The sequence below is a fragment of the Theropithecus gelada genome, chromosome 18 (assembly GCF_003255815.1).
Source record: "Theropithecus gelada isolate Dixy chromosome 18, Tgel_1.0, whole genome shotgun sequence".
Lineage (NCBI taxonomy): Eukaryota > Metazoa > Chordata > Mammalia > Primates > Cercopithecidae > Theropithecus > Theropithecus gelada.
Window position 1 is genome coordinate 19,322,975 of NC_037686.1, and position 25,703 is coordinate 19,348,677.

Consider the following 25,703-nt stretch of genomic DNA (forward strand, 5'->3'; position numbering starts at 1 on the left):
ATGGACTATCCTTTTAAAAATCCTTTCAAAAATCAGAATTGCTATACTAATCTCTGATGTTCCTATTTTGCACAGTTTTTAGTGCTTAAGAAAACAATGAAAATACCCAAGTTTCTTCAAGTTTATTTTATATTTGAAAAAATAGCATGTCCAATTTATGTCATGTTCAGTCATTCCCAGGGAAAGAGAATGTTTCCATTGACCATGACTGTGACCATCATTGTACTCTTGCTCTGCAGAGTCTCAGGGAGTCTCACTAAATGTTCTGATGGGCTTGGTGCAATGATTATTTTTCCTTTTTACACTCCATGGATCTTATCACTGCAATGACACTAAATGATTGCACTTTGCTTGTTTTTCTGGTAGTTTTTCCATGAAATTTGTGCCATTACTAAATGAATTTGCAACATTACATGAACACTGTCAAATATTCTTCACATAAATGGATTCTTGACAGAAACAAAGAAGGAGCAAAGAGGAAAACCTTACGCAGGGAGGAATTTCAAAGAAGACATCTCTAAATTGAAATGAGTTGTCAGATACTGATGATTTCATATAACACCCTATCATATGATAATATGTGATGGAGAGGATGGACAGTGGACCTGAAATATTGAACTCTTATTCTCAACATGTTGGTGGATGATGTAAGGAGTAAAGGTTCTCCCTAGAAATAAAGCAGTTATAAAGACATGGAATCTGCTTACTCCTTTTTCTTCAGCTTTGGCCTTAGAAAAAATGAGGAGTGGTGAATTTGTGTGTTTTAATTTTCTCGAGTATTCCTGAAGACATGTTGGTGGTCATATTTGGACCACTCTTTCTAGCACTCAGATTCTGAAGGCAGAGTCAATAATTTCAAAAACAGAAGGAAGCTGTTCTTGAGCTAACCAAATATCTTGAGTGTAACCAAGTATCTTCATGGTTTAGAAATGAGTTCTAGTGAATCTAAGTCAAAACTAATCTCAAAAGTGATCAATGGAAGGTATGCACTCTTTCAAAGTAGAACTAATCTATTAATGTGCATGGCAGAGAATATCGCCAAATGGGATCAGCATTGGAGATTACAGATATTAATCGGGTGCTAATTTAATTACAGTCTCCAATTACAAACAGGTTGTGCATCAAAATTTCATTAGGGAAACAGATATTTGTAAGAAAGAATGCTTTTGTTTTCTATCAAAAGAACATTTCAGATAAGTCATTACGAAATTACTCAGAAAAAGTTGTGTAATTCATAATGTATCTGAAGAATTATACCAATGAGATGTCCAAATATTAGATTCTGGTTGCAGGAGGATTTTAAGTGGGGAGAGAATAGAAGGAATGTATTTGCTCTCCCTTTCTAGTGTCAAAAGTCAAAAATAGTGTAATTTTCCGTTGCTGCCCTGTAACTCCATTCTGCCTACCTCCCTATCTCTATGGGCAACTCTCCTCTACCCTTCAGGCATAAATACTGATACTGATACTTTGCTGTTCTGGGCACATTAAGCTTTCCCCTTATGCACCCAAACTCCTATTTATTCAGGAAAGATATACATTAGAGAAGAAAGCATTCTGATTAAATTAATTCACAGTAAGGTGTGAATGATTTAAAGCAAACACGCACTTCAGGCAGACAAAACTCGTTGAAACTACAATTTGTCTGGAACTGTGTTAGGCTTACTAGTTCTATTATCTCACATCTCTACAAAAAACTATTTTATGGAGAAGAACATTGGAGTGCAAATTCTTTAAAGACTTTGCTCAAAGAATATAGTTAGTAAATTACAGAGCCATGATTTAAGATATCATAAATAGTCTCAAATTTTTTTTGAGATACTCTTGGTGCCAATTAACTAATGCAGTTTCAGGTTCAGGCATTGGGAAAAGGGAGGTGCTGGTAAAAATGTCAGACATTATGAGGAGAAATAAGTTGGAATAGGTGGTTTTGACGAGGTGTCTAGTCTCCTAGACCACCTTGCTCAAGTTAAACTAGTTTTGTGTATTTTCTTTCCCACTCTATCATCCTCCATTTTCTACATACAACCATACCTTAAAATGCATTAATCTAAAAGTTGCTAATTGTTTACAGATCTAAATTATTTCTTTGCTTTTTTGTTCAAATTATCAGGAATTCTGGAAGGAGTACAGGTCACCCTTTCATATTTTCAAGTCTCGTTGGCTGTTGATGGGGTTTCTACTTTTCATGGATGAGGGTTTGGAAATTCTTGTAGCCAGCAGGGATAGGAAGACACTAACTGAACATTGTGATGTCTGGTAGCAGTAACTCTGAAGTATGTGTGGTAAACTGGGAGGAGGAGGGAAAGAGGAGGAGGAAGGACATTGGGAAACCTCCGGCCAAGTAGAAATTGGCTGTTTAAAAATTATTTTTTACCTAAAATTAATCCTTTCCCTCCACTCTTGTGATTATATATTGTATTAGTCCATTTTTTACACTGCTGATAAAGACATATCCAAGACTGGGTAATTTATAAAGAAAAAGAGGTTTAATGGACTCATAGTTCCACGTGGCTGGGGAGACCTCACAATCATGGTGGAAGGTGAAAAGCGTGTCTTAACATGGGTGGCAGGCAAGAGAGAGAATTTGTTCAGGGAAACTCCCCCTTATAAAACCATCAGATCTCGTGGGACTTATTCACTCTCACGAGAACAGCACAGGAAAGACCCACCCCCATGATTCAGTTATCTCCCACTGGGTCCCTCCCATGACACGTGGGAATTGTGGGAGCTACAATTCAAGATGAGGTTTGGGTGGAGACACAGTCAAACCATATCACATATATTACATCAATGTTTGGTCTCATAGGCCTGTACTGTGGCCCATGGAAAAAGTACCTATTATCTAGTAAGAAAATATGTGAAAATCTGAAAAATTGCTACTCCTAAAATAAAAACATTTTCCTCAAAACAAATTGGTCTTAGAATTGGGGAAAATCTGTACTGACCTTGATTTTCTGCTCTATAATTCCTTACCAATTATATTGCATCTAATGCTAAAAATAGTCACCACATCAGAAATGAGTTAAAAATAATCCAGAACTCTGCCACCAATAACAAAATATCCTTCTACTTGAAGAAACTGTATCTCTTGGTGGCATTTCAATCAAAATGCAAAGGTACCCCCAAAGTAGTATGATAATGTTTACTAGCCTGTCTTTGCTTTAAATGTACAATAAGACACACATTCTCACTAAAGCAAAAGTGTGTTACATTACTTTTTACCTAAAATAACTATATTCATCAACACCAAAACACCTAAATAGCCTAGAGATAATCTCATAGAACTTATGTTTTCAAGTTTATAATTCACTTGACTCTCACTCAACTGCCAGAGGATTTACGCACAATGCATAGTGTTTTCAGGTTCTTATTTACATAATTAAGTAAAAGAGATTGTAATATCGGATGTTGACACAATTTACGATCATTTATTTATTTTTATTTTCGATTGTAAGAGTCATTTGAGAGCAATTTCACATATTATCATCCCCCTGTTCCTTAAAATAGAAGCTAATACTGAATGTCAAGCTCCCTGTCCTCACTTGAGAACCAGAGAGCATATGAGCTCTTATAGGAATTGAGAAATACTCTCTTGCCTGAGGACATATCATTTGATACTAAGAAATGGAGCTCTCAACATTTAATGAATGTTTCCAACACTAAACTTGTGAGAACTGAGTCATAAAATGGAAAGCAACAGTCTTTTACACACTGTGGAAATCCTCTGGCAAGAAGAGGAGCAGTCCCTCTAAGAAGGACTATAAATATAATCTTCAGTACCTTTCAACTGAAAAGAGATGCTAGCGTATTGGTTAGAAGTCATGCAAACTGGATTCCAGTGGTGGCTGTGCAACTTTTGGGTGGAACTTTGGACACCTCTCACTTCTTAGAGGCTCTTTCCTCGTTCGCAAAACAGGATAAATAGGGATTAATAACATCTACCTCTTACCCAGAGGATTAAATGAGATCAGGTAAGAAAAAATCTCAGGTAAGTGCTTGAGTATAACAGACATTAAATAAGTGCTTGTTTTTGTCCTAGGAAGCAGAGCCTATGATGAAGATTAGTGGTCAAGCGGTTCATGGTTAAGTACTTTTAGGAGGAGAGAGGGATGGAGGAGAGTGGGCAGAGGAAATAAGCTTACAGAGTTTTCCCTGCAAACTAGCTTCAGTTTGATTTCCTGGGGAAGCTCTGCAGCTCAAATTGCATTAGCATCAGTCCCATTTTAAGGGAGGTAGGAGTGTGCAGGAGTGTCCTCTCCAGTGTGGGAGGTCCCATTTTTGGCAGAGGTCAACTCTCAAGAGAAAGTTGTAGATTTGAGTTGCTATCATACAAAACTAGTAGCATGAGAGTGAGTGGGTGTTGGGTGGGGAGAGGGGATGTGCACCTGTTAGTCAGCTGGTCTAGATGTGACACCAACAGTGCCCACTAGAGTCCATCCTTGGCATTATTCAGATCCACTTGCTTCTCACTCCAAGTTCATCCACCCTGGTGCAACTTCTCCAGTATTTTGATTGGTCACACATTTTGGGAAAACTTAAAAAAGAAGAGGGTTACTCAGACAAACTGAAACCCTTGCTACTGCATTGTTCCTGAGGTTGTAACTCGGTGGTTTTTAATCACAGAAGATTTTGCCCCCCAAGGGATATTTGCCAATGTCTGGAGAAATTTTTGTTTGCCATATCTGGAGGTTGCTACAGGCATTATGTCCTGCAATGCACAAGACAGCCCCCACAGCAAATAATTACTCAGTGCAAAGGTCAACAGTGCTGAAATTGGGAAACCCTTCAGTAACTTATATGCATCATTTCACTGCTTCTTCACCAATTCTAGATCCTCTTTCCCTCAGCGAGCACATTTGCTGGCTTAGGTGGATTGTCCGGTATGTTGACTCAGATCATCATCTCTGAGGAGCATAAGCCCAGTTTAGCATGATTTATCAGCTTATGGTTTCTGTGCATACCCATTTAGTTAAAACTGGATACGGGAGTACCAGGAGCTATTCTAGTTGATCACTTGAGTGCAAAACAGATCCTCAACCTGCCACCAAGAGGCCAAGTGGTCTCCTTGAGGGATGGGCTGGTTTGGAGGCTCAGCCTTGGTCTCTGTTGCTGGCAGGTCAGACATTCAGCTGTAACAGTAGCTAGATTAGCCTGAATGAGAGTTACGACATACCGTACAGCCCATATTTGGTGCTATGGATTGCTACTGAGCTCATTTGACCTTATTACTTGATAGCCATCAGAGTAACTTCTGACCCCATGGTAACCTGCTGTCCAATGGGCCGAAGCTGTTTCTATCATAGTTTAGTAGTGTTTCAGGAGCTGGTTCGTTTTTTGTTTGTTTGTTTTTGCAACAGTTTATTAAGATATAATTTAATGCCAGGTGCGGTGGCTCATGCCTGTAATGCCAGCACTTTAAGAGGCAAAGGCCGGCAGATCACGAGGTCAGGAGATCCAGAACATCATGGCCAACATGGTGAAACCCATCTCTACTAAAAATACAAAAAAATTAGCTGGGTGTACTGTCTTGTGCCTGTAATCCCAGCTACTCAGGAGGCTGACACATGTGAATTGCTTGAACTCAGGAGGTGGAGGTTGCAGTGAGCTGAGATCGTGTCACTGCACTTCAGCCTGGCGACAGAGTAAGACTCTGTCTCAAAAAAAAAAAATATATATATAACTTACACAACAGAATCACTCTTACAATCCAGTGTTTTTTAGTTTATTCATAGAGTGGTGCAACCATTGCAGCCATCTGATTTTAGAACATTTTCATCATCACCAAATAAAACCCCACCCGCGGTCAACTCCCATTCTTCCCAACTCCTCTAGTACCAGGAAACTACTAGTTTACTTACTGCCTCCCTGGACTTGCCTGTTCTGGAAATTTCATATAAATGAAATCATATAATATGTGACCTTTGTGTCTGGCTTCTTTCATTTAGCATAAAGTTTTCAAGGTTCATCCATGCTGTAGCATGTATTAATACTTCATTCCTTTTAATTCACAAATAATATTTCATTGTATGCATATACAATATTTTACTTATCTATTCATGAGTTGCTGAACATTGGGTTGTTTCCATTTTTTGGCTGTTAGGAATAATGGTGCTTAAGCATTTGTGGACAAGTTGTTTGTGTGGACACCTTCAAGCCCACATATTTAGGAGTGGAATTGCTGGGTAATATAGTAACTCTGTGTTTAATGTTTTGAGAAATGATTAAGCCGTATTGCAAAGTGGCTGCACCACTTTCTCACCAACAATACATGAAGGTTTCTATTTGTCTATATAACCACTATTCATTTTCTTCTTTATTTAATATCCTAGTGGATACTGTTTCTGTTTTTTGCTTTCGTTGTGGTTTTGGTTCACTTTCCCCAATAACTAATGATGTTGACCATCTATTCATAAGCTTACTGATCATTTGTTTATCTTCTTTAGAAAAGTATTCAAATTATTGGCCCAATTTTAAAATGAGTTGTCTTTTTATTTGTAAGTGGTTAAAGACTTTTTTCTCTCATTGAATTGCCTTGGCAGAATTGTCAAAATCAATTGACCATAACTGTAAGGTTTCTGGGATGTCAATTCTATTCCATTGGGCTACATGTTTATCTTTACGTGGGTACAATGCTGTTCTGGTTACAGTAGGTCAGTAGTGAGTTTTAAAATCAGGAAACGTGAGTCTTCTCATTGTGTTCATCTTTTTCAAGATTGTTTTGGCGATTATGGATGCCTTGCACATCCATATGAATTTTAGTGCTGGTTTTTAAATTTCTGCAGAAAGGCATCTGGGAGTTTGAGACTGTATTGACCCTATAGATCAAGGCAGAGAGCACTACCATTTTAACATCATTATCTTCCAGTCTATGAACATAGTGTGTTTGTCTCTACATTTTTCAAGAGTATTTTGTATTTATCAGGGTACATATCTTGCACTTCTTTTGTTAAATTTGTTCCCAATAATTTTATTGTTTTTGATGTCATTGTAAATGGAATTGTCTCATGAATTTCATTTTGGGATTGTTCGTTGCTGTTTCGTGAGACTTCATTTGAGTTTTATATTTTGATCTTATATTAATATCTTGCAACATTGCTGAACTGATTTATTAGTTCTAATAGGTTGTGTGTGTGTGTGTGTTTGTGTATTCCTTAGAATTTTCCATATTGAAAATTATATCTTCTTTAGATAGAAGTATTTTTACTCTTCCTTTTCCAGTCTGGATGTCTTTTATTTCCCTTTCTTTCCTCATTGTGTTGAGTAAAACCTCCAGTGCAATGTTGAATAGAAGTGGAAGAAGTGGATAACTTGTTTTCTTCCTAATTTTAAGGGGAAAGCATTCAGTCTTTCACTATTAAATATGACGTTAATTATGGATTTTTCATGGGAACTGTTTAGCATCTAGAAGCAGTTTCTTTCAATTCCCAATTTATTGAGGGGTTTTAATAATAAAAGTGTGGATTTCCCAAATGTCTTTTCTGCATCTATTGAGATGATCATATGGTTTTTGTCCTTCCTTTATTCTATTGCTATAGTATATTGCATTGATTTTCAGATGTTTAAATAACCTTGGATTATGCACCATGACGCACTTTGTCATGGTGCATACTCCTGTTTATATGTACCTGGATTTGATTTATAACTATTTTGTTAAGGATATTTGATCTTTATTCTTAAGAAACATTGTCTGTGATTTTCTTTACTCGTGATGTTTCTGCTAATTTTGGCCTCAGTGTAAAACTAGTATCATAGAATACACTAAGGAGTGTTCCTTCCTCTTTCATTTTTTGGAAGAATTTCAGACAAATTGTTAATTAAATGTGTTTTAGAATTCATCAGTGAAGCCATCTGATCTTGGGATTTTCTTCGTAGGAAGTCTATGCAGATTTTACCATGAGTCAGTTTTGGTAGTTTATATTTTTCTAGGATTCTTTCCTTTTGTCTAGGTTATCTAATTTGTTGGCAAACACTTTTTTGTAGTATTCCTTTATAATTCTTTTCATTTCTACAGGGTGGATATTGCTGTGTCTTCTTTCATTCCTGGTTTAGGTGATTTGAGTGTTCTCTCTTTTTTTGTGAGCTGTCTAAATAAATGCTTGCTAATTTTTCTGATTTTTCAAAGAACCAAATTTTTATTGTGTTAATTTTCTCTGTTATTTTTAATTCTTATTTCATTTATATCCACTGTATTTGTCTGCTTCTTTGGATTTTTTTTCTTTAGCCTTTTATTTTAGGTTCAGGGGTATATGTGAAGGTTTGTTATATAGGTAAACTCATGTCATGGGAATTTGTTGTACAGAGTATTTCATCTTCCAGGCATTAAGCCTGGTACTCATTAGTTATTTTTCCAGATCCTCTCCCTCCTCCCACTCTTCACCTTCAAGTAGACCCCAATGTCTGTTGTTTCCCGCTTTGCGTTCATGAGGTCTCATCATGTAGCTCCCACTTACAAGTAAGAACGTGTGGTATTTGGTTTTCTGTTCCTGTGTTAGTTTGCTAAGGATAAAGGAGCCTCTGGCTCCATCCATGTTCCTGCAAACAACATAATATCTTTATTTTTAATGGCTACATAGTATTCCATGGTATATGTGTACCACATGTTCTTTATCCAGTCTACTATCAACAGGCATTTAGGTTGATTCCATATCTTTGCTATTGTGAGTAGTGCTGGAGTGAATATAGGTGTGCATGTGTGTTTATGTTCCTTCCTCAACTTGAAGGCAGCAGAGGAAGGAACTTTAGTAGTGGCTGTGGCCAAGGGTGTTTTACTTGTTTCCTGGGGGCTCTACTCCTGAGAGATGCAGATCAGCAATTGCTCAGTGCAATCAGCCTGGAATGGAAGGTGTGTACTGTGGGCCCAAGCTGGGGGTTCTCTGTCTGGTGATGAGTGGGGAATGGGGGAGGTATCCATGGGAGATGGACTGGCCTCCTCTCCTTGGGTTGACTGCAGCTTGTTGGAGATGTCAATGAAGCACTTAGGGTCTTTGCTCTTTCAATAGTCTGGGGATAGCAAGGACAGTTCCACTGCAGAGGCAGCGGCAGAAAGGCTTTCAGTTGCCCCTGTCCAGGGAGTTGCAGAGCTACTACTGGCTCAATAGCTCTGGTGGGGGTGACTGGAGACCTATGCTTGGAGGACCTGCCTGGTGAGGAGATATGGGAACAGGCATCACTTTTCTGTAGGGCTGCTGCAGTATACTGGGGATCCACTCTAGTCCCTAGTCACCATGAATTTTCCAGTACCTGGAGGTATCAACAGTGAAGGCTGCAGAACAGCAAAAATGGCGGCCTGCCTCTCCCTCCGCAGGCTCCATCCCAGGGAGATACTGATCTGTTGCCAGCCTGAACACACCTGCAGGAGGTGGCTGGAGATCCCAATTGAGAGGTCCTGCCCAGTGAGGAGGAATGGAATTGGGAAACCTGCATAAAAAAGCCATCTGACCATGTTTTTGTAGAGTGGTTGTGTTCTGGGGGTTCACTGCAGCCCCTGGTTGTCTTGGACTCTCCAAAGCCTGAAAAGCAGAATGGCTAAGTTGCCCAAACAGCAGAGATGGTGGCCTGCCTCACAATTTCTTCTTTCTGTTGCAGGGAGGCTTGAAACCTCTGTTGGCTGGAAAACACTGGCGGTGCTAGCTGGAGTCCCCAGTTGGGAGGTCCCACCCAGTGAGAAGAAACAAGATTGGGGACCTGCTTAAAACAGCAATCTGGCCACATTTTTGTAGAACAGCTGTGCTGGGGGTCCATTTCAGCCCCTGGTTCCCTCCAGCCCAAAGGCCGGAACAGCAAAGTCGCCCAAACAGCAAAGAAGGCAGCCCACCCCTTCCGCTGGGAGCTCCATCTAAGGGAGGTATATGCTGCTCCCTGTGGCTAGCTTGAGTTCCATGCCAATTATCCTGCGAGACACTGTGAAAGCAGAGCCTGCAGACTGTTGCTGCTCAGCCCCTTGGATTCAACCCCTTTCCTAGGGGTTTGTATGGGGGCCTAACCTCCTGCTTTGCCGAAGTTTGCAGCTGCTTTTGCTGGGAATCCCAGAAAGTCAATGTATCTAAGGCTCCTGGGTCTTCACATATGCCTGAGTGGCTGCTCAGCCAAGGCTCCATGTAGCTCTGTATGTCAGACTGAAGGCCCTGGTGGAGTGGGTTCTCAAGGGGATCTCCTGACCTGAAGGTTGCAAATATCCATAGAAGAAGTGTGGGTTCCTCAGGTTACACATTCACTCACTGCTTCCCTGGGCAAGGAAGGTTCTCCTGGCTCCGTGTGACACCTGGTTGGGCTGTCATCCTGCCCTGCTTTTCTTTGTTCTCAGTTGGTCCAGTTGTTTTCTTGATTAGTCCTAATGTATGTACCTGGATGTTTCTGTTAAAGATGTTGTATTTTCTGCTTTGGATTTTATTTGCTCTTTTCTTTCTAGTTTCTTAGGGTATAAGTTTGGGTTATTGTTTCAGGATTTTATTTCTTTTTAAATTATTGGGGTTTAATAGTATGTATTTCCCTCTAAATGCTGATTTATCTACATCTCATGAGTTTTGTTATATATCACATAACATTCAGTATTCATTTCCATTTATCTCAAAATATTTGATAAGTGTCTTTGTGATTTTCACCTTGATTCATTGATTATTTAGGAGTGTGTCATTTATTTTTACATATTTGTTAATTTTTCAGTTTTCTCTTATTACTGATTTCTAGTTTCATTTCATTGTGAGCAGAGGATATACTTTGCCCGGCTTCATCATTTTAAATTTATTGAGACTCGTTTTCTGGTTTAATATGGCTTACCTGGAGAATGATTCATGTGCATTTGAAAAGAATGTGTACTCTGCTGTTGTTGAGTGACTTTTTCCTGTACATGTCTGTTAAGTCTAATTGATTTATAGTATTTTTAAACCTTCCATTTCTTTGTTGTTCTTCTGCCTTGCTCTATTCATTATTGAAATTGGGATACTGAAGTTTTCAACTCTAATGTTGATTTGTCTGTTTTTCCCTTCAATTCTGTCTGTTTTGCTTTATGTATTCTGGAACTCTTTTGTTTGGTGCATACATATTTTTAATTATGTCTTTTTGCTTGACATTTCTATCATTATAAAATGCCCTTCTTTGTATCTAGTGACAATTTTTGTGTTAAAGTCTATTTTGTCTTATACTACTATAACCATTTCAGTTTTTATTTGTTTTTTTGTTTTGGCTACCACTTGCATCATGTTTTTTTCATCCCTTACTTTCAACCTATTTGTGTCTTTGAATCTAAAGTATATCCTTATAGATGACATATAATTGGGTCATTCAAATAATCTGTTCTGTTAGTTTCTGCCTTTTGAGTAGAATGTTTGATTACCAGTATTTAATGAATGTCTTATAAGGTAGAATTTACATCTGCCATTTAGCTATTGCTTTCTCCATGTCTTATGTCATTTTGTTACTCTATTTCTCCATTACTTTCTTTTCTGTTGTTGTTAAATAGGTATTTTTGTTAGTCCTATTTTGATTAAAATGTACCATGTTCTTTTACTGTAGTTTTTGAGTATATTTTTAGTTGTGACCCTGAAGTTCCCAATTAACATTAACATTTTAAAAGAATGTATTTCAAATTAATATGAATTTAATTTCAATAGTATATGAAACTTGTCTACAGTATTATTCTTTCCTATCTTGCCCTTGTTCTATTACTGTCATAAAACATACAAATTACATCTTTTAACATTTTAAGTCCATCAATTATTGCTTTATGATGTTTATTGTTATTATAATTTTTGCTTTATGATGTTATTGTTTAGATAAAACAGAAACAAAATTTAGTTACGAGCAGAGATACAGTTATTCGTTCCTTAATATTTAGCCTTGCAATTAGCTTTACCAGTGTTCTTTATTTTTTTCATGTGGATTTCAGTTACGTTTAGTGCTCTTTCATTTCAATTCGAAGGACTCTTTTTAGTATTTATTGTAGAATAAGTCTGCTATCAAACAATTCACTTAGTTTTTATCTGGGAACATATTTATATCTCTTACATTTTTGGAGGATAGTTTTGGTCAACAGTTTTGATTGTTTCTTTTTGCATCTTGAAAACAGCATCCCAGTGCCTTCTGGCATCCACAGTCTCTGATAAGAAGTCAGATGCTAATCTTATTTAGGATCTCTTCTCTATGATGAGTCATATTTGTCTTGGTTCTTTCAAGATCTCTCTCTTTGTCTTTTGACAGTTTGAGCATGAAATTTTCAGTTATGGATCTCTCTGAGCTTATTTTGCTTGAAATTTGATTAATGCTTTCCTTCAATTTGGGGAAGTTCTCAGTTACAATTTCTTCAAATATTTCCTGCTCCATCTTTCATCTCCTCTCATTTTAGGTTGTCAATTTATTTGGACACTGATTTGCTTAATGGTATCTCACATATCTCTAAGACTGTGTTCTTTTTTCCTTGTTCTTTACTTGCTATTCCTCAGACTGGATAATCTCAATTGACCTTTCTTCAAGTTCAATGATTCTTCTGTCAGCTCAAATCTGCTGTTGAGCCCTTCTAGTCAATTATTTATTTCAGTTATTTTGCTTTTTTATTTCCTGTAACACAACCCACTGTAAGTGCTGGAATCCATAATGAGTCCTTTTGTTTGCCTCTGGGAAACTGATGCAAATCAATCTCATGTCCTGGCTCCTGTTTTTATCATGAATAATACAGATCTTTGTCTCTGATCCAGGAGTCTTTTGTCTTCCAGCATTGTAAATCTTCAAACAGAATATAACTTGTTATTTAAAATTAGGGTAACAAGACTAAACTCTGTACAGTTTTTTAGTTTTGGCAATGAGTATGGTGTGCTAACAGAGGCATGGATTTCTGGAATAGAAAGGATGAGGTTTTCCATAGACTGGGTTAGGGGTTATGGGAAAACTCACTCTCCAGGATCTGGTAGTGAATGTTCTCGCCCCAGTGGTAGAGTGGTGGGAGTAAGCATCTCCCCAATGTTCTACCTATTAATGGATGTTCAGAGGCTTTATGGTGAGAGGTAAGATTGAAATCAGTCTCCTGAATGGTGCTTAGGTTCATTTTCCACTAAATGGGAAGGAGAAGGAAGGGATGTTATCATGGCAATGGGGGCAGTAAGCCTCAGGTAGGTCCTCAGCCAAAAGGTATTATGGCTGCTAGAGGATCCCTCATGGCATTAGCAACAAGGATATAGAGTTTTGGTTATCTTTAAACATCTGGAGGTCTTTTTGTTGTTGTTGTTGTTGTTGAAACTGAGAAGTCAGCTGCTCAAAGCTGAAAGTAAATGCAAAGCCTTGCTTATTGGCACTAAGAGGTTCTTTCACCGGCAGCTCCTGATGCCTTTTTTTGCCCTCTACCAAATCCTCAGCTGCTTTACTAAAAGCCAATGTGCTAGAAAACTTCAGACAGGGACGTTACTCAAACTTTTACGGTGGTATAGGATGTGGAAATCCAAATCACTCCCTGGCTGGCTCTGTGTGGATAGGGGATGCTACGTGCAAGGGTGGCAGAATGCTGCTGAACATTTCAGGTAGAAGCTGCAGTGACATGTGAGGGTGCAAGAAGAAAGAGCCCCTGTTTTTGGCAGGCCTCAGATGCTGGAGGTGCACAGGGGAGGATGGAGCACTGACCTTCAGGCAAGAAGCCAGGGGAAAAAAATGCTTCCTTGTGTACTCCAGCCATCCCTACAGACCAGTCTCCACCATCCTTCTGCACTCCCCAGGCTCCTTGCTAGGAAATGACATTATCTCCTGGTAGCTGTCCCTAAAGTATAGCTGTTAAAGTCCTTGATGTGTGTTCCCATGGTGTGGGGGGGAAAGTGACTGAATTTAAATGATAGCGCTTGAGCAAAATGTGCAGTTGAAAAAAAAAAGAACATTAAAGTGACCTTACGAATGAAGCCCTCTGAGTCAACTCAACACACATTGTTATCAAAATATATAACATGTGCTGTAAGTGTTCATGAAGTATCAGAAGATATTATGTGTTTTAGGCCTTTAAAAAACACGCTAGAGCAACAAAGTACCTTGCCATTTGCAACTGATGGGGTAGTCAGCATTCAGCAGGAGTGCCTCACTCCTCTGATGTCCAGATTTTTCCCTATATAGGTGATGTCCTGATGATTGGCAAATCAGAAGCTCCAGTCTCAATTGGCCTGGCTGTAATGCTATCATACCTCATCTGGCAGAGGTGGTTAATAAACCCCAGCACAATTTTGGAACTGCATTCCAAGAACAGCTTCTTAGGACTATGTGAGTGGGTTTATAATAAAATGCTCAATTCTTCTAACAATGGATCAAAAACTGCTGTCTTATTTGGTCCCACTATTACCAAAAAAAAAAAAAAAAGGCCAAACCCTTTATTGGATTCTTTAAATATTGTAGACAGCATTTGCCTCTCTAAACAGTCTTACTTGTCAAATGAAAACAATGTGTTCACGGAATCAGCTAACCTGGACTCAGCTTCATCTTATTATTATTATTATTTTTTTATAATGGGTGGCAGCTACTCCTTTAGGGAAAACTTATCTCCCCCTCTGCTGCCTGAAGCAAAATTCCTATTCAGTGGGGCCCCCAATTCAAAGAAGCTCCCCTCAATTCCTGGGCCTGGTCCACTGATGGTTCAATGAAGTCGAAACTTAATGTTGTCCACTAGGATTGCTGTGGCTGTTTAGCCTCAGCCCCAGCTACACAGAACTGAAAATGGGCATGGTGACTCCACTCAGTAGGCAAAACTAAAGATTGTTTTCATAGCTCTGGCCAATACGTCCTTTGATATTTTTACTGACTCTTGTGCTGGTCTAGCCATTTGTATCGTCACTTGAAAGGCCACAGATGGGCAGAGTAAAGATACTCCTCCTTAGGACCACAAACTGGAAACAAATTGTGGCTGCTGCTATGGTGGTCTGGGTCATTCACATGGACCATGTGACCTCACATTACTTAACCTAAATGCCTACAGGAAGGCTCTGTTCACTGACTGAAGCCAAGCTGCTGCTCACACCTGTGATGCTGAAATGCTGCCTCTCCTCCTGGATCTGTCATCACATCAAAATATGGAAATATATCACCATCAGGCTTTGAGGTTCTGTGTCTGATACAGAAGCAACCACTGCATACTGAATCTGTGATCCCTGCCAGTAAATACTTTAATACTTGTTTGTCTCAAGATGATGGAGGACACACTACAAGGACCGGTGACCCTGTCTTCTCTTGGCAGATTGACTACCTTGGATCTTCCTCACTTCCTTAAGATTATCAATGACGCCTCAGTACTTTTGACACTTTTTCAGGTTACGGTATTGTGGTCCAGTCCATAATACTTGGGCCATTGAAACTAATCTGTGCCATGTTTTTTGCTTTTTGAACCTTCTATGATCTGAGAGTAATGTTCTTTTTGTCACAAAGGTTATCAGTAATGGGACAATGACCAAAGTATTGGATGGACATTGCATGCCCCCTACTATTTATAAATTTTGGGTATTGTTGAGCTTGGGAAAACTTCTGACTTTACTTCCCTCACCTCCTCCTGGTCCACACACCTCAGTAAGAGTGTGAATGAGGTTGTTCCCAGAAAGGGATTATATCATTTCAACAACTTTCCAGGTAATGATCAGGAAAAAAAATATACATATGAGTATAAGATCATTGGAGAAAAGATAAAGTTGTAAGTGCTCTGGGATTGGATGCATTAATTTTCTGGTAGTAGAAGAACAGAAAAAAAAACCCAGCAACTAGGGAGGGAACTTAGATTCCAGAGGTATAGGGGAAAAGAAATGATAAGCCCACTCTATTTTCTAGATCCAATACTGCTTCCTGAGTCAAGCCACAGCTTCATCTGACAATCTAAACTGAGGCTGAGTTTGTCATCTGTTGCCATGCTATAAAAATGAAACACAACTCAGGTGAACATGGCAGGCCTTGACCTATTCTGCTCTGCCTGATGCCATCAACAGTAGCTTCCAAACACAACATTTACAAACACAACCTGTTTCAATCTGACTGATTATATGATTCTCCTGATGCTGAGTGGTCTTAAGTTGTACCACAGGTGATTATCAAGGCTACAGTTACTCAGTGAAGCTACCCATGGGGCTTAACCAAACCAATGTAAAGGTGATCCAAATCAGCTTTAACAACAAATCCTCAAGAGAGTGACTGAATAATGACTTCAGGTCATATGTTTGTTTGTGCACAGATCGGGCTGTGAAATTGGGAATGAAGGTTGCTTTTTGGCCTTTTGTCCCCTGTAACTATTGGAAGACTCATAGCATCCCGTTCATCACGCTATTTTGATTAAGACAGTTACACAGGTCCCTCCAGATTTGAGGATCAATGTCATTATAAGAAGTATATGGGTCATGAGGGCTATAATCAAAAAATAAAAAAAACATACATGTTGGCATGGATGCGGTGAACAAGGAACAGTTCTACACTGCTGGTGGGAATGTAAACTAGTACAATGACTATGGAGATTCCCTAAAGAACCATTTTATCCAGCAATCCCACTACTGGGTATCTACCCAGAGGAAAATAAGTCATTATACAAAAAAGATACTTTGCACACACATGTTTACAGCAACACAATTCACAATTGCAAAAATGTGGAACCAACCACATGCCTATCAGTCAATGAGTGGATTAAGAAACTGTGGTGTGTATATATATATATACACCACAGTAGATATATATATATATCTACTACCAGAAAATTAATGCATCCAATCCCACACACACACACATATACACATATTCATTCTGGGTAATATATATATTACACATACTGAAATTCACTCAGTGTAATATATATACACATATATATGTATATATATGTGTGCATATATATATCATGGAATACTACTCTGTCATAAAAAGGAATGAATTAATGGCATTTGCAGTGACCTGGATGAGACTGGAGACTATTATTCTAAGTGAATTAACTCAGGAATGTAAAACCAAGCATATGTTCTCACTCATAAGTGGGAGCTATCCTATGAGGATGCAAGGGCACAAGAATGACACAACGGACTTTAGGGACTTGGGGAAGGAGTGGGAGGAGGGTGAAGGATAAAAGACTACACATTGGGTCTGGTGTATACTGCTTGTGTGATGGATGCACCAAAATCTCACAAATCACCACTAAAGGACTTACTCACGTAACCAAACACCACCTGTTCCCCAACAACGTATGGAAATAAAAAATTAAAAAGAAAAGAAGTACATGGGGTCAGGCGTGGTGGCTCACGCCTGTAATCTCAGCAGTTTGGGAGACTAAGGTGGGCAGATTGCTTGAGCCCAGGAGTTCAGGACTTGCCTGGGCAACATGAAGAAACCCATCTCTACAAAAAATAAAAAAATTAACTTAGTGTGGTGGCATGTGTTTGTAGTTTCAGCTACTTGGGAAGCTGAGGTGGGAGGATTAATTGAGCCTTCGAGGTTGAGGCTGCAGTGAGCCATGATTGTGCCACTACACTCCAGCCTGGGCAACAGAGTGAGACCCTGTCTCAAAAAAAAAAATATGAAGTTCATGAGGAATAAAATATATATTGATGCAGCCATCTTTAGAAGATATTATCCGCCACACTTCATTATGATGGTATGTTTCACATCTATTGAAATAACCAATTATTCCTCCACATCCAGCTATATTGAATCTGCTTATTTTAAATCTAATTGTATTCAAATATTGTTTTGCTATTTATTCATATCTCTTAAATTGCTTTATTATTGTAATCATCCTTGGCATTGTGTGAACAAAATATTTTCCTCATTAAAATTACACCCTTTGGAATGTACACTCTATCTGAGGAGGATTTTGTTTTGTTCTTTGCTATAAACTCAGAGTCTAGAACAGTGCCTGACATATACTAGATAATAAATGCTTGTTGAGTGAATAAAAACAAAGGGCCATGCCAGCTTTCCTCAAAGAGTCAGCAGGTAAAATCCATAATCTGAGAGCCAAAATTTGGGGTGAATAAAAAGGTCAAAGAATAGATCAAAGAAACCAAGAAGAGTCAAGTAAGAAATTATCAAAATTCAACTGGCGTACCCATTGTTATTGAGTTTTGGAACATTAAATTCAGCAGAAAAGGGTCTGTCTCATCAGGGACTATTTTATTAGCCTCTTCATGTTTGCAGCAGTTTTATTTACTTGGTCTTGGAATTTGTAAATGACTGTTTGAGATCTAACTATGGTACATTGGCCAGTGAGATTCCTATCCATTCACTAGCACTTTCATCTATATGATCATTTGTAATTATTCTACAAAATCCTAAGACAGAAATTAATAGTCTTATTTTAAACGATTTACTTGTCCCACATCACTGTATTTTAAGTGGCACTGATTTGATTCAAACGTATTTATTGTTTTTTCCTCTTTAGCTCGATTGTGTTGACCAATTTTCCAGTTATCTATTCTGATTTAGTGCAGTTGGAAAAGACAAAAACAAAATGTATTTTCATCCTGTGCTAAGTTACTGGTGGGACAGGCAACTGTCCATGCAAGAGTGACTTTAGTTGCATTAGGATGTTTATCTTAACTACAAATACTTTTCCTATCAAGTTACTGATTATAATAATAGTTGTAATTGTCACAGTTTTAGTAGTAGCTAGTATTTATTTAAATTTATTTAGTTGCAGTAGTGCTAAGCTGTTCCCTAAATGTTTCATTTGAACTTACAGTTTGTCAACATAAAACAGAGTATCTCATATCTTTCATTCAATAATTGTGGTTAACATTTAAAGTGTAACTGCAAAAGTAATACATTCATTCAGTGTAATATTGAATCTTTCTTGCTTATCTGCTTTATAGAAACCCTTGAGATCTCAGGTCAAATTTCTTCAACAACTTCATCGCACTTGTGAAGTCTTCATTTTTTAAACTAACAGCTTTTATTGTCTGTTTCGTTTATTTGACATTTACTGTCTATTGTTGATGTGGGTATTCATTGCAGAGTACTTTCTAATAAATGCAACCTTCTTTTTTTTTTTTTTTTTTTTAAGTGGAGATAGAGTCTTTCTCTGTGGCCCAGGCTGGAGTGCAGTGGCATGATCTCAGTTCACTGCAACCTCCACCTCCTGGGTTCAAGCAATTCTCCTGCCTCAGCCTCCCAACTAGCTGGGACTACAGGTGCACACTGACACACCCGGCTACTTTTTTTTGTATTTTAGTAGAGACAGAGTTTTACCCTGTTGCCCAGGCTGGTGTCGAGCTCGTGAGCTCAGTCAATCCACTCACCTTGGTCTCCCAAAGTGCTAGGATTACAGGCGTCAGCCACCGTGACCAGCCAATACAACACATTTTTTTTTTTTTTGGTAACAAATGCAAATAACAAAAACATTTATATATTTATTTGTTTGAAAATAAGTTTTGTATCTTCTTGTTTCTATTTTGGAGGCAACTTACAGAAAATAAAAATAATAAAATAAACATGAAATGAGAAACAGAAAAACATGACTTAAAATGAAAAGTAGTGAACAGTTCAGAAACTAAAATGCAAAGGAAATAATTTTTTTTTACTCTGCTTATCCTGGTAGTCCAAGGAAAGGGAAATTTAGTCATTCATCTAATTTACATTGAAGAAAACACATTTCAGGGGGATTAAATGATTTCCTGGGACTAATTTTTATAATAAATTTCTATCACAGAAGCATTTTATGGGGACCCTGAACAAATTAATAAGCCGTAGCCTCAACATCGACATCAGCACACCCAGTAGAGGTTTTTAAACATTAGGTAGGTGCCAAAAGTAATCGTGGTTTTGCCATTAGCACTAACCTAAATAGTTATTCTTACATGTTCCTTATATACTCCTTAATTAAGGCAGACTTTATAACACTAAAGCACAAGTCAGTGAAACTGATAAGAGGCTTATCTAAAAGAATGACTTAAAAATAAAGAAGGTTTCTACATCTCCCAGAGACCCAATACGACTGATTCAATGTTCAGTAAATGCATCAGATTGTTTATGTTTTTGAATAAATTAGATTCTGCTTATAGAGTGCTTATAAAGGTGATTAGCTGATAAAAATTCATGTCTTTTCTAGGGCTGGGGCTTTGTTTTCTGGACATCTACTCCTCTCTTTGGAGACTTGGGGAGCTTGGTAAAATCAACAAATGCAGTATTTATTTTTAAAAAAGATAGCAGAATTAATTTCCATTTTCAGTTCCAAAATTGAGCTTATTCTTACTCCTGTCAAAATACAACTTATTTTGGGGATGAAATCTTGATGAATCAACCCCCTTGACAAACAAAAACATACAGTTTTGCCTAAATAATGCAAAAATTGTTACGGTGAACTTGCTTATTGAAAAAGAGCAACAATGTAGAAAAGCGCACACATCCTGAGTATTCATTAGAACTATCACAAAGTGAGTATACATGGGCAACAATGTCCTCATCAAGCAATAGAACGTTCTTAACACCTGACTCCCCATGTCCATTCAAATCACCATTTCCTTCCAAAGCAAAGGTGACTACCATCATAACTTTAAGTGTCAAATAACATAGCCTAGTTTTGCTTATTCTTGAACTTTTTGTAAAAGATACAGTTTGTATGCTTTTGTAGCTGGCTTATTCTACTCAGTGTTATAAAGAGGACTTCAAACAGTTCATGGAAAATGGAATTAAGAGATAAAAATAAATATATAAACTTTATTTTTCAATAGAAGCTCCATCTAGTTCAATATACTTTTGTAAGTGATGATATCAGCAATTTAGTCCATCATTAAAGAGCTGAATATCTTGGGAATTTAAACATGTCAATGCAGTATTTTTTTATGTGACTAACTGAAGAAAAGTGAGTGCATTTTAAATATTTTTTTAAGATTAGAAAACAAAAAGAAGTCAGAAGAAGCCAAACCAAGACTATACGGTAGCCTAGTGATTTTCCATCCAAACCTTTGCAAAATGATCCTTGTCTGATGGGATAAATGAGCAAAAGTGTTGTTGTGGGAAAGGACTCTCTGGTGAAGTATCCTGGGCATTTTTCTGCTAACAAAGTGACTAGCTTTCTCCAGACACTCTTATAGTAAGCAGATCTTGCCATGTTTTTGGCCTTGCAGAAGGTCAACAAACAAAATGCCTTGATCATCCCAAAAAACTATTGCCATGACCTTTGCTCTTGACTGGTCCACTTTTGCTTTGACTGGGCCACTCCCACCTCTTGGTAGCCATTGCTTTGATTGTGCTTTGTCTTCAGGATTGTACTGGTAAAGCCTTGTTTCTTCTCCTGGTACAATTCTTTGAAGAAAGTCTTCAGGATCTTGATCTTACTTGTTTAACATTTCGATTGAAAGCTCTGCTCTTATCTACAGATGATGTGGGATCAACAGTTTTGGCATCCATCAAGTGGAAAGCTTGCTCAGCTTTAATTTTTCAGTTAGAATTGTATAAGCTGAACCAGTTGAGATGTTTAGGGTTTGGGCTATTAGTTCTGCTGTTAATTGTCAGTTCTTTTCAATTTGGATACGAACAAGATTAATTTATTCCTTGCAAATTGATGTGTATGGACTACTGCTTGTACTTTACCTTCAACCTTATCTTGTCCCTTCTTAAAATGAGTTATCCATTTACATGGTGGATTGCTTTGGTCCGTTGTCCCCCTAAACTTTTCATAAAACATTAGCAATCTTACCATTCCTCTACTCAAGCTTCACCATAAATGTGATGTTTGTTCTTGCTTTAATTTTAGCAGAATTTATGTTGATCTGATAGGAGTTATTTTAAACTGATAGATTATCCTTCTTAGAGTCTCAAACTAGACTCTGTTTAGATCTGTCATAGCAAGTTAGTGTGAGTTCATTTTGGTGCAACAAATTTTTGAAATCCATGCATGGTTTTTTCATAATATGCATTTCCTATGAATGTTTTGAAGACCCTTTTATGTGGTATGCAGCAGTAATTCATTCATTTCCATTTCTGAATGGTATTTCATTGTATAAATACACCACACTTTATTTTACCCAATTCAAATACTGTTCAGTATGTAGGATTTTCTAGTATTGGGATATTATAAACAACATAACTTTGAACATTCTTGTACGAATCTTTTAGTTCCCATATAGGAGTGAGGCTGATGGATCATTAGAGATATATATGTTCAATTTTAATAGATACTGCTGGTTTCCCAAAGTGATTGGACTAATTTATACTCCTATTAGTAGTATGGGAATTTCAGTTGTTCATCATACTTAACCCTTGTCTCTCTCAGTCTTTTAATTCGAGTCATTCTGGTTGGTAGGTATGATATCCCATTGTGGCTTTAATTTGCATTTTCTTGATGGCTAATAAAGTTGATCATTTTGTTGTATGCTTATTCACCATTTGTATATTCTCTCTATGAAGTCTTTTGCCAATCTTTCTATTAGTGTCTATTAGTTCTTAATAATGTTAAAAATTCATATTACATTATATTAATATGTTGTAGGTGTAAGCCTTATGGTTTCAGGCTCTTAATTTTTTTTGTATAAAAGTTTTTAATTTTAATTAAGTCTAATACATTGATCTTGTCTTTTAAGTTAGTGCTTCTTGTGTTTTCTATCCAAGATTCTGAAAATACTCTCCTTTGCTTTCATTTAGAAGCCCGTAGGTTTTACCTTTAACATTTGGATCCACATAGAATCTTTTCATTACTAGTGCAAAGAAATAGTAGATAAAATAATAATAATAGTGCTGCCATTTTTTTGTATGTGAGACAGTTGACATTCTGGAATTTTAATTCTCAAAATAAGACTGTAATATAGGTATTATTATCTACATTTTAAAGGTAAGAAAATTGAAGCTCAGAGTAGTTAAGTATCTGTTGCTGCCTGTCTTATTCCATAGATCACATATTTATCATTTCACCTTATTTCCTTAAAGGAGTTCCTGTTTGTGAGCTATGTTCAAGTAAGAGCCCTAAAAATCTGTATAGAACTTCTAAATTTAAAAACTCCAATTCCATAAGAAAGAAATCAAGTGAATAAAATAAAAATAAAAAGAAACGTTTGGTGGAATATTGAAAGCAGTGCATCAATAAATATAACAATATAACAAGATGAAAATAATGCACTGAAAACTCAGAAAAGATGAAAATGAATAAAAAGCATTAGTAACAATAGAGGCTGACAAATGGAATCATTAATGTACTGCTTCAATCTGCAAAGCATTGTTGAAAAGCAAGCAAGAAAGAGAAAGAGCAGTGAAAATTGATGAAAATCAGGGACATAAATAATTCTGAGTGTTACCACTTCTTAGGTTAGATTTCTAAGTTCACACACAAGGGGATTCTTATTTCCTTGCTATTACTTTGTTTTCATTCAGGTAAGCTCTTACCCAGAGAGGGGAGATGGTTCTATTTCTGGTACGTAAGCTATTGTCAACATGACAAAATGGAAAGGTTGTGTTTTATCCTACTGGTACAATCAGAATATTGTTTCTGTTAAATGATTTTTAAAGCAGACCTCTATTTAAATGATACACATCAATGAAATAGATATCTCCAAATAAAAATATAAATATATAAAAACAGCATAATTTCATAACTCCCTAATTAATTTTTAGCATGTGATTGCTCTGTTTCAAAGAGAAAAAAAGTAAAAGAAATCATTCCTCCTAGGTTGTCCAAAGAGAAACTCATGATGATCTTTTTGAATCAGAAGAAGATTCTGTGGGGCCAAACTACTTATTCTTTCACCTATTTATTATTTTCTTATAATAAGTTTAATATCCCCTCAAATCTGGGTATCTTTATGTTGTTATTGTTGCAAAGATAGTGCTTTTCATTAAATTTTCTTTAGTAACACTGCAATGTTAAAAACTGTCACAGTTAGAGACTATATTCCTTAGTGCAGCCTAACCTTTAAAACAATGTTTAAAAGAACTTATTACAGTTTGAAAGCAGAGAGTTAAAGTTGTCTTACCTCAGCTTTTGGGGCATTTATCTGATTTGATGACAATGGTTTTATACAGAGGATATTGAAATAGTTAAGGTACTTACAGTATTATAAATTTGACATAAAATATTATAAATATACATTAAAATTTTATCACCACCAAAAATAATTAGGCAATATAAAAATGCACTACAAGATTTTAATTGAAGGAAATATGAGAATTGAATGTGCTGTGTGAGGAAAAAATGTGCTGTGGAGTGGGTACATTTTTATGAGGATATTTGGTATGCGATAACAACTTTCAAGTGAATTTGCTTCTTCTCCTCTCAGACTCCAACACCAAGCATTCACTTGGAGATAACCTACAGAGATACTCTGTGTTACCCACGGCTAAGTTGGTGAACACATTTGGGAAAGGCCCATGTGGAAGAATGGAAGACTGCATTGTCTTTCTCAGAGACAGACAGGGAAGCGTCTCTATGGAAGACATCAGTGACAGACTAGGAAGGAGAGACACGGTAAATGAAAATAGAGATATGCAGTGTGAGAGAGAAATTCTGCTTATTTTTTCTTTTTTTTTGAGACGGATTCTCGCTCTGTCGCCCGGGCTGGAGTGCAGTGGCTCGATCTCAGCTCACGGCAAGCTCCGCCTCCCGGGTTTACGCCATTCTCCTGCCTCAGCCTCCCAAGTAGCTGGGACTACAGGCGCCCGCCACCTCGCCCGACTAGTTTTTTTTTTTTTGTATTTTTTAGTAGAGACGGGGTTTCATCGTGTTAGCCAGGATGGTCTCGATCTCCTGACCTTGTGATCCGCCTGTCTCGGCCTCCCAAAGTGGTGGGATTACAGGCGTGAGCCACTGCGCCCGGCCTATTTTTTCTTAATAAAAGAAAAATTAGAATATAAAGAGGAGAAAAACAAAAGAAACTTTAAAAGGTTCAGATGATCTGGTTGCATCCACCTCCTTACATGAAAAGTAGGTAATCTGTCCACCGACCTAAAGAGGTGGTCATCTACTATTTCTGTTATAAGTGTAGGAAACAGCATGTATATAATATAGTCAATTTCCCTAGTACAACTTGAAATGTTATTCATTTAATGATTCATTCATTTAGTATTTATTGAGTGCTATTTATGATATAGGCATATTCAGAATCTGAACAACTGAATGTATACATTCCTGATCTCAAGGAATTCACAGCTGGTAAAGGGTGTATCCAAGTCAGCAAATCACCTCAAGACAATTGTTGTCAGTGTAGTAATGGTTTCAGTAGAGAGGAAGAATGCCAAATTTCACCAAGATAGAGGCAGGCAGCTTCGAGGAGAAGATGCCTGAGCTAATTTTAAAACTTAAGTTGTACACATTAACAAATGGACAGATATGAGATAATAATTCCAGAAGTATCTAAATATTAAAAGTATGGGCTATGTGGTAAAATTCAGGTAACTCCATAATGCTGAAATGTAGGTTTCAAGATTCAGATAGTTCCATACTGCTGAAACATAGATGTATAAGCCCGAAAAGTGTAACAAGAACAGTCTAGAGAAGTAAGCATGGGCCAGATTCTTCATGGCCCTCGACATATAAGCTCATTCTCAGGTTATGGGTAGCCTTCGAAGAACGTTCAGGTCCACTATTGGCATATTCTGGGGTTTCCAGTATCCTGTTGAGGTTATTCTGGAGATGGCAACCCCAGGAGGAGAAATGGTAATAACAATAAAAGCTGGCACTCTGGATGTAGAATTACATCATGGAATTAAATGCAACGCTATTATATTATGAAGGGGCTATTGAATAATTGATGCAAAACAATATGAACTTAAGAAAAAAATAAATATTTGAAAATATTTGAAAA